Here is a 9,666-nt window from a genome sequence, read left to right as displayed (position 1 = left end):
AGGAGACCACTCTAGGTCCCTAGAGGTCAAATGTTGAGTGTAGAGAGGAAGAAAAGGTTCTCAGATATTTTGCTACCCAATACCAGGATTCAAACCACCAGCCAGTTAAAAGCCACTAACTCGACTACTTCCAGTAAAGCAGAAAAAAACGTCACTCTTCTGTTATTACGTGTTAACTGTGTGTAACATGAGGGTGGTTTGACAGTTGGCGCCCTAATGAAAGGACTTCAACATCTGCGTGTGAGTGACTGAAGCAAAAAGATGTGTGTGTGTGTTTCTGCATTAAGGAGTGTATAAAGGTATAAAGGTGTGTGAGTGTGCAGAACGAGTGAAGACATCTGAACATTGTGTTCGGGGGCCCCGCCGCCGCTCTGTATTAGCTTCACCTCGTTATCGTTATCGCCCTCCTCCATTGTGGCATGAAGGGCGGAAAATGATTAGAGGAACAGGTGACAATGGAGGCAGAGATTTCTGCCTTTACCCGGGGCAGCGCCACTGTCAGGTACAGCGGCATTACACTCAAAAGAAAAGAAGAGGGGCGCCCGCACAAAAGAGCTCCTTTCTTACTTTAAAACACTCACGTCTTCTTCAGGAGTGCAGAATGGGTGTTCATGGGAGCCAATTGACTTCCTCCATCCTTCTCTCAGGTAATCACAGAAAGAAAGATGAGAGCTCTGCGGAGGAAAGACTTTACACTCCTCCTCTCCGCTCTCGACTCCCTTCTTTTTCTGATCCGAGAGGAAGAAGAAGGGAGAGATAGCGATGAAGGAGGGAAGACAGGAAGCAAGGCCGAGGCTGTTTCCCACGGCGACGTCTGTGCGTGTGAGCGACATGGACTCTGATGTAGTAACGCCAGGGCATTATCTCATTCACCCCCCCCCCCCCCCACCTTCTTATCTCAATGTGTCCCCCTCCCTCTTTTCTCCCCCCACCCCCCCCCCAGCCTTACACAAAGCTATCAGCTCTGTGGACTTTTCTGACTATTTATGTCGGACAAGGTCAGGATCGTTTAAACCGCTCTGCCTCTCTCAGCCCCTGCAGATGAGATAGCGCGGGAAGGAGGGGAGAAACGATCGATTCCCGCCGCCACGCAGATTTATTCCCCTCCTCCTCTTCCTCCTCCTCCTCCCCCTGTCTCCCGCCTCCATTCCACCCCCCTCTTCTCTCTCATTCTCCCAATGGGGTTTTGCACCGAGCCAGGAGGGAGGGTCACCATTGCCGCCGCCGCCGCCAGGCTCATCAGTCTCTTTAACACCCGTAGCGTTTAAAATACAGTAGCAGCCCTTAAACTGGCCACTTTTCTCCTGGTCCAAATGAGAGCCATCCTCCCATCAATCTGAGCGGCTCAGGTTTCAGAGGGGCGTGAATGGTGAGGCCTGTTGAGAGAGAGAGGAAGAGATTTAGACAGGGGAAGTGGCGGTTTGTATCATTCACAGGGGTGTTTTACAAATGAAGTGGGGCACTTACTCAGGCTGAAGGCTTGATTGTGAAGTGGGCTGGGAAGTGGGACACTAACCAGTTAAGAATATAGCCAATAAAGACTGTGATGTTTAGGGGTCAAAGCTGCTGATAGTGGATATTTAGAGCCACTGTTGAGTATCTGTAACATGGTAACCTTCATGTCAGTCAGCTGCTTAGTATTGTGTGGTGTCTCGGTATTATTTAGATTTTCTGTTGAGGTTTTGTATATGTGTCTCTGTAGCCATGGTAGTCATCTAAGGCGATTCTTCCAAGATCACTACAACAAGCATGACGAGTGTTACTGACTTACAGTGGTAGCCAACAGAGGGCAGTTTGGGCCACATATTTCTGTCCGAACCAGAATCCAAGACAGCAGTAGCCAAACCTGACCCAAACCTAACATTCTTTCATTCCATCTATTTTCCGTAACCACTTATCCTCTTGGGGGTCACCAATTAACCTGCATGTCTTTGGACTGTGGGAGGAAGCTGGAGTACCTGGAGGAAACATGCAAACTCCACACAGAGAGGCTCCCCCACCCTGGGTTCGGACCAGGAACCCTTTTGCTGTGAGGTGACAATAGCCCCCAACCGACCCAAGCCTGATGCAGTTAACGTACCGTAAGTCAAAGAAAAGAAAAACTTAAATAGTAGCCAAACACAAACTGTAGGTTTGTCAATTTTTAGTTATTTTTAGACTATATTTTCACTAAAAAGAACCTGAAGCACTGTATCAAGTACGCTGACCCGACCCTAACATCATTTGCAAATATTTGTCCCAACTTGGCCCTGCCCATCAGGTCCTATTGGTCAGGCTTAGGTCTTGTATCCACACTCCAGCAGCCCAGCTCACTAGTACTAGCCCTCGTGTTACTACATTGTTAGCATCAGCACACAGATCACAATAGCTCACTTTTAAGCTAGGAAATCATCAGTCACCACCATACTTCTAGATTATACAGTATAAAATAAAGAATGTTGAACTAATAAGTAGAGTTTATATTATATTTTCAGGTCATTAGGCCCGTTTCCACTGAAGAAGTTCCTGGTGCTATCTGGGGGGCAGGAACTACTACAGGAATGTCCTCTTCCTCGGCCCTCTCAACCGCCGTGTCTCCACTGAGAGAGCGGAGTAGGAGGAAGGTTCCTGTAAAGTTACCGGGCTCTGTATATTGAGTTAATGAGTTCATACAGACACCGCTAACAGCTAACAGCTAACGGTTAGCCCAGCTAATCTACAATAAGTAGATATGAGATATAAGTAGATAGTAATTACAAAACATCGCATTCCGCCTTGAGTATATCCAATCAGCACCAAGTAATCCCCAAGCCCCAGCCAGGATTTTTTCGGGGCCGTTCTGAGTACCTACTCCGAGGCAGGGACTTGTTTAGCCCCTGTAAAAGTTCCAGAACTCTGTCCTTCGGGGGTGGTTCCTGCGGTGGAGACGTGCACCAACGGCCCCGGCCCCGTAAAATTACCTCGACGCTCCTGCGGTGGAAACGGGCCTATTATCTATTGATAATTTGCTGAAAACAGTGGCGTGATTCAGATGTCTCGAACCAGGACGACTGATCTTCTCACACAATTTTTTAAAACTTGGGACTCCTGGTACACATTAGTGGAGGCTGAGTACCGAGGGCATTCACTTCATTTTTTTTCAAAGAAGCACATATGAAAGGTGGATTTGGGGACCCTCCACCAGAAAACTGACCTGTTTATAAGCCCCGCCCCTTTGTGATGGTCCTACAAGCTGTCGCAGTAAGCATGGAGCCCACACTGTAACTAACTGCACTCCCTGAAGGAATATTATCATATTTTTGGAGAAATGAAAGAGTGATTCCAGAGAGAAGCAGACAGAGGGGTCTACAGTCTGTGTTTGAAGGATATATCCAGGATGTCAAACTGACTCAGCAGCAACAACAGGTTAAAAAGACAAAGATAGTTAGAAGCTAAAGCCGAAGTCTGAGAGGACATCTTCAAATGTCTTGTTGTCTTGTTGTTTTGTTGTCCAAAACCAATAAAGGCCATAAATATTCAATTTAATATCATGTTCATGGAAACTGAAACTGATCTATTTTAATGTCTATTGAATAATTGATTTATTGAGTGTATAAACATGTTGCAGAATATCTTGTTTTGTAAATGTCGACCAAAAATCCGAATAATTACAAGGATTGTGTTTATCCAAGATTTTTTTTATTTTTTTATCCTGATACTGAAACTCTCCTTTGAAAATCAGGATAACACTGATGCTAACAGTGAGAGCTATTCGTGCGTACGTGTGAGGAATCTGATCAAAACGTCTCATTAGATTCATACTGAGGGTTTCTCATAGACTGCCAGCATAGCGTGACGCAGCGCACCGCGGGCTTTGTCTGACGGAGTGTTTTGTTTGTGAGAATACTTACACATGTCTTCTTCACTCTGTGTGTGTGTGTGTGTGTGTGTGTGTGTGTGTGTGATCCCCTGCCACTCATGTCTTGGGTTACTGTGTTTCTGGCTGTATGATAGATGGCTCAGCCCAACCTCAGAGCCCTGAGCCTGAGCCGCCGGACAGCATGTCACTGCCAGTTTCCGCCAACTGAGTGTGTGTGTTTGAATATGAGGATGTCTATGATTCTGTGTGCGTGTGTGTGTGTGTGTGTGTCTGGCCGGTTCCGACCCCCCACTGCAACAGGATAGGTGGGTAAGGATGGCCTGGCAGTGTATTTGCATGAGTGTGTGTGTAGTGTGAACTGCCTGAGGTCCGTGTCCTGCTGAGTGTGGCGGCCCCGGCCCTTTCCTGTCCAGACCACACGTCTAACCAAAACCCAATGTGTGTTTACGTGTGTGTGTGGGTTCCAGTGGGTTCCAGTGTGTGTGTGTGTGTGTGTGTGTGTGTGTGTTTCCAAGACAGTCTTAGTCATTCATAATTCCATTTCAGGCTGCAGCTAAGGATTAATTCAGATTATTTGATTCATTTTTTTAAATCTGTAAAATCTCAGAAATTAGTGAAAATATGCAGAAAGTGACATCTTCAAATTACTTGTTTTGTCCAAGCCCTTAATGTCATTGAATCATTTGTATGTAATCTGTAAAATATCAAATGTGAGCCCCAAGTGACATCCTTATATTCTTTGTTTTGTCTGACCAGCAGTCCAAAAAAAAAAAGAGAGAGAAAAGCAGTAAATCCTCATATCCGACACCTTAAAACAACAATTATTTATAGTTTTTAATCATTAATTAATCACATTGTGTGATACAACTGAAAGCTCCAGAACTAGAGCTACTACATGGACACTGCGGTGAGAATTTCTTGTCAACTGTTGCCTCTCTCCAGGGTCAAAAACAACTCTTTTATCTTACCTTTTGAAGCCAACATGGATAAGAAGTCCTTAAAAGTGCTAAACTGAAACAATTGGGCAAACTCTGAAAAAGACTGAGATTAAGGTGAGATTTTTTTTTCATCAACTGCTGTTCCCGAGGCCAGCAATGAACTCAATCCCAACAGCGACTAATGTTTTAAGATGTTTGTTATAAACATGTTAAACTTTCTAAAAGACTAAAGCCCTTTTTAGATAGGAGCTGTGCAAATGTGCAGGAAAGCCCAATCAGTCTTTTTTCAGCATTGGCAGTATAAAAACAAAATCGGGGAGTGCAGCAAAATGCCGCCTACCTACTTTTGTTTATACAGAATGTGCCTTTTTCGGGGCAATGGGGGACGTGAGCAAGCAACAAAACGTGTAGCTCAGCGTGTGACGTAAACAGTGACGTGGGAGGGAAGCTGCGGCTGGTCAGTCCTTCGGCAATTCTCTCTTCACTGTCCCCGTCATCTGACGGTTAATGGCCTCTTCGTTTGCGAGGACAAGGAGGGCGCGCAATTCCTTGTCTCCCCAGTTGCTCATCTTTACAGTGTCTGTCAGGTTTGCGTTTCCCTCTTGTTACTAGCTGCTCGCTAATTCCTGCTGTCAGCTGTTTCCTGTTTATCCACCACCAGTGGGTCGCACGTGCGGCGTCATCAACAGCTCCTCCCACAAGTCTTCAACAGCGCCTCCCGTTGCAGTAGGCCGCCTCAATTGATTCAAGAATCACGATTCAAGATTTAGTTAATCGTCATTTTCTCTTGTACTTGCATATATCAAAAAAGAAATTCAGTTCCTTCCAGCCCTCACACCCCGTCTCACTCCAAAGTTGTTGAAATCCAGCGCTTGGGCAGTGACTACCAGCGTTAGACGCTGACCAAAAAAGCCGTCCATCATACAAGCATGATATGCAGCCGGTCTCCATTACAGTTAAACGGCGCCAAGCAGGATCGGGGGGAACACAGTGGGACAAGAATGAAAGTTAAGGGGGCGAAAGTCCAAGTAAGGTGGGACAGAGGGGTGGTGGATGGGTCCAACAACCACTGACTTCCACCCAGGAGGCCTGTGTTTGCTTCCCTTAAGACTGTAAAGCCAAACCCTGTTCTTTTTTCCTGAACCCAACCTTGTGTATGTGTTGGCTAAACATAACCAGGCATGGTGAATGAAGAATCCAAAAACAGGGAACATACTTGTTGAATTCATGTAAAGGAAAAGTGTTTTAAAAGGTAAAGTTTTTGTGAAAATGCATGTGTTTTGGATGTACCTAGCACACGGCTGGATAAATTCAACTTGGATTACACTGCACAAGTTGTGCAAGAGTTTGTGAACAGATGTTTTAATGTTTTTTTTTTACCTGTTGTTAAATGTGAACCCTTTTCACTTCAATTCATCAAGAATGGTCGTGTTTTGGATTTTTCGTCCAGAGTGAGGACCCGTGAGAAAACCAAAGCTTCTTCACGAATGAGTTTGAAGCAGTTGGGATGAGAGTCAGCACCTCCAAGTCTCAGGTCATGGTTCTGTGGCGGAAACCGGTGGATTGTCTCCTTCGGGTTGGAGGAGAGGTATTGCCTCAAGTGAGGGAGTGCAAGTATCTCGGGGTCTTGTTCACAAGTGAAGGTAGAATGGAGCATGAGATGGATCGGCGGGTTGGTGCAGCTTCTGCAGTGATGCATCGTGGTCCATCGTGGTGAAGAGGGAGCTGAGCCACAAAGCAAAGCTTTTCATTTACTGGCCCAACTACGTCCCAACCCTCACCTATGGTCATGAGCTCTGGGTAGTGACCGAAAGAATGAGATCGTGGATACAAGTGGTGAAAGTGAGTTTTCTCCGTGGGGTGTCTGGGCTCAGCCTAAGAGATAGGGTGAGGAGCTCGGACATCTGGAGGGAGCTCGGAGTAGAGCCGCTGCCCCTCCACTACGCTGAGAAGGCATCTGATCAGGACCCTCCTGGGCGCCTCCTGTTAGAGGTGTTCTGGGCATGTCCCACTGGTAGGAGGCCCCGGGGCAGACCCAGAACACACTGCAGGGATTACATATCTTGTCTGGCCTGGGAACACCTTGGGGTCCCCCAGGAGGAGCTGGAAAGTGTTGCTGGGGAGAGGGACGTCTGGGGTGCTTTGCTCGGCCTGCTGCCCCCGCGACCTGGCCCCGGATAAGCGGATGAAAATGGATGGATGGACAGAGTGAGTAATTAATGTGAGAAGTAACTCCCGACTTTGTATAAACACACCTTATATTGTAAGGTACAGTGAATTTCTGGCACAATTTTTTGAATGTGAAGTTCCATTTCCTGCTTTAGAGTGAGTGACCAATGAACAGCTTGACAGAGACAGAAAACCAGCTCAACAACATGGCCTAACGCAAGTTTGATGCTGAATATATTAAACTGTGTGGACCTTAAACTAATGACTTCTGGAGAAATCTGGACCTTGTGGCTGGACCAGTTGGGAACCACTGCCTTAATGGATTAATCAGCCAATTGTCTCTTTACCATCCTTCCTTTTCACTGGTCCGTCTCATTGTGCCTCATTGCCTCAGATTATCTGTCCATCAGCCTTTCCTATCTAATAACTGACACGCTACAACAAGTAATTATTGATCTTTTTCCAACGTCAGGAATGAACTTAAGTCCTAATTTGTAAACCAACATGCATGAAATGTTCTTAAAATGCTAAAAAGAAAAGACAAAGAAAAACTGACAACTTAGTCTGTTGAGGAAGATCATGTGATATGATCAAGAGCTCCAGAGCAGCCACTAAATGGACCTTGTGGAGCAGAGTGAACTTTGAATCTCAACAGGTCTGAGTAACGTAAGACGTTAAGGTAAACTTTCTTAAAGGTTAAAAGTTTTTTGTCAGATAAACTCATACAATTAATCGGAATAACTGTTCAAGAATTTTCTATAACTGATTAGTCAGCTAAGTGTTTCTTTTTCTCTTAAAAGTCTGTCTCCTTGGACCCCTTCATCTCTCCATCGTCCTCTCCCATCTAATCATTTTGAAACTTTTCCCGGTTCTCCTGCCTCCCATTTCTGCACTCCGACTTCTCTCCCCGATCTGTGATTTCTTCTTAAAATAGGTTCAGAGATTTCCAAGATACCAGACAAACGAATGGCACCTAGAGGAGAAGGAAAAATAAGTAGTCAAATCCCGCGTGCCCCCCCCTTCTTCCCCATTCTTCCTCCTTCTCTCCAGTGCTGCCAGCAGACAGTGTGTTTCTCAGCGTAGTGGAGATTATAGCCGGGAATGACAAGCACGCCGTCTGATACCATATCCGCTCTGAATTACAGATCAGCCCTTTTTAAATGATATTTTAAATACTTGCTGCAGGCTGCGAGTTTTCACAGGGTCTTATTTCATTGTTATTATACTAGTACCATATTTTTGTTAGAAAATCAGTGTTGGCGCTTATTTAAATGAGGGAGAGTGGAAGCCGATATACACTCCAGTGTGTTATTTTACTGTGCCACTTTGGAAAATCCCTCAGTACACCCCCCTTCTCCACTATACTCCTCACATACACCCACCACTAGCCTTTTTTTTAGTGTGTTCTTGGTGGGAATTAAAAGGGAGCACTGTGAAGAGGACAAAAGAGAAAGGACAAATTGTAATTAGTTTGATTTTGTGTGTGTGTGTGTGTGTGTGTGCTTGGCTGTGAGGTTGGTGAAGCCCATTAAGGGTTAGATTCCCACACAGAAAGAAGACTGGCTTTGATTACCTCTCTCATGTGTCTGAGGAGGAAAGAGGAAGGGGGGGAAGACGGTTTGCTCAAAAACCGGGCGCCGAATCGACTTGAATTGTTTCACCGCCGCTCATTTTGATCATTGAATTAATGTGGGATGGCAAAAAATGTCTCTTTGTTTTTCCTTTTTTTAAAAGAACATAAAGACAGACTGGTCAGGATTTAGAGGAAGAGGAAGAGGAGGTGTAGTAAGCGCAGTGGCATGCTGGGTGGCGCTGTTGCCCCAGTGATGCTCCTGCATTTGGATTAAAGGTCCCTCGGTTTCAGTCGAAGGCTCTGAGCTCTTTGTGCTTTAGCGTTTCATGATGGGATTCTCTGGAGAGCAGAGGATGGAGAACGACACTCCTTCCCCCTCTAACCCTCTCCTTCCTCTCTCCCCCTCTCCCTCGCTCTCTGCTGGAATACACCCTAACCTTGACATATTGAGAATGAAAACGACGGTTCCACATCCCATGCTCGCTTGTTGACAGCGTTAACACTCTTTTCATGTGTGTTTTGATAGCTGAAAATGAACCATATTAGAGTGTTATGAGAAATTATGTTTAGTGTGTGTGTGTGTGTGTGTGTGAGCGCGAGGCCATGCGTCGCCCTGTGTGTGTGCATGTCCACATAACTCAATTTTTTAGACAGAAAATCATTTTCGTTTGCTCCCACGCTCTTAATTCACGTGCACACACACATGCACATGCGCACAGACACGCAGACGCACATGCACACAGCACTAATTGTGCTCCTTGTTTGTTTATTGGGTTTGAGAGAAAAGTATGTAAAATAGGCCCAGGGGAGGCAGAGTATAGCCAGTGGGGCTAAACTAACAACTTTAACCCTCCCAACCTCTGTCTCACCCTCCTGACAGCTGCCTCACCCCTCTAACCCTGTCTCACCTTCCCAACCCGTCTCACCCTCCTAACCCTTGTAAATAGTAAATGGACCTGCACTTGTACAGCGCCTTTCTAGTCCTCCGACCACTCACAGCACTTTATACGCTACGAGTCACATTCACCCATTCACACACACATTCACACACTGTTAACCGTGGCTACCATACAAGGTGCCACCTGCTACTCAGTTTGTAACACACTCACACACCGATGGAGCAATGTGGGATACTTTTCAAGGATACT

This window comes from Epinephelus fuscoguttatus, linkage group LG22, assembly GCF_011397635.1.
Source record: "Epinephelus fuscoguttatus linkage group LG22, E.fuscoguttatus.final_Chr_v1".
Lineage (NCBI taxonomy): Eukaryota > Metazoa > Chordata > Actinopteri > Perciformes > Serranidae > Epinephelus > Epinephelus fuscoguttatus.
The sequence above is the reverse complement of the archived record's forward strand: the minus strand, read 5'-3'. Positions refer to the sequence as shown.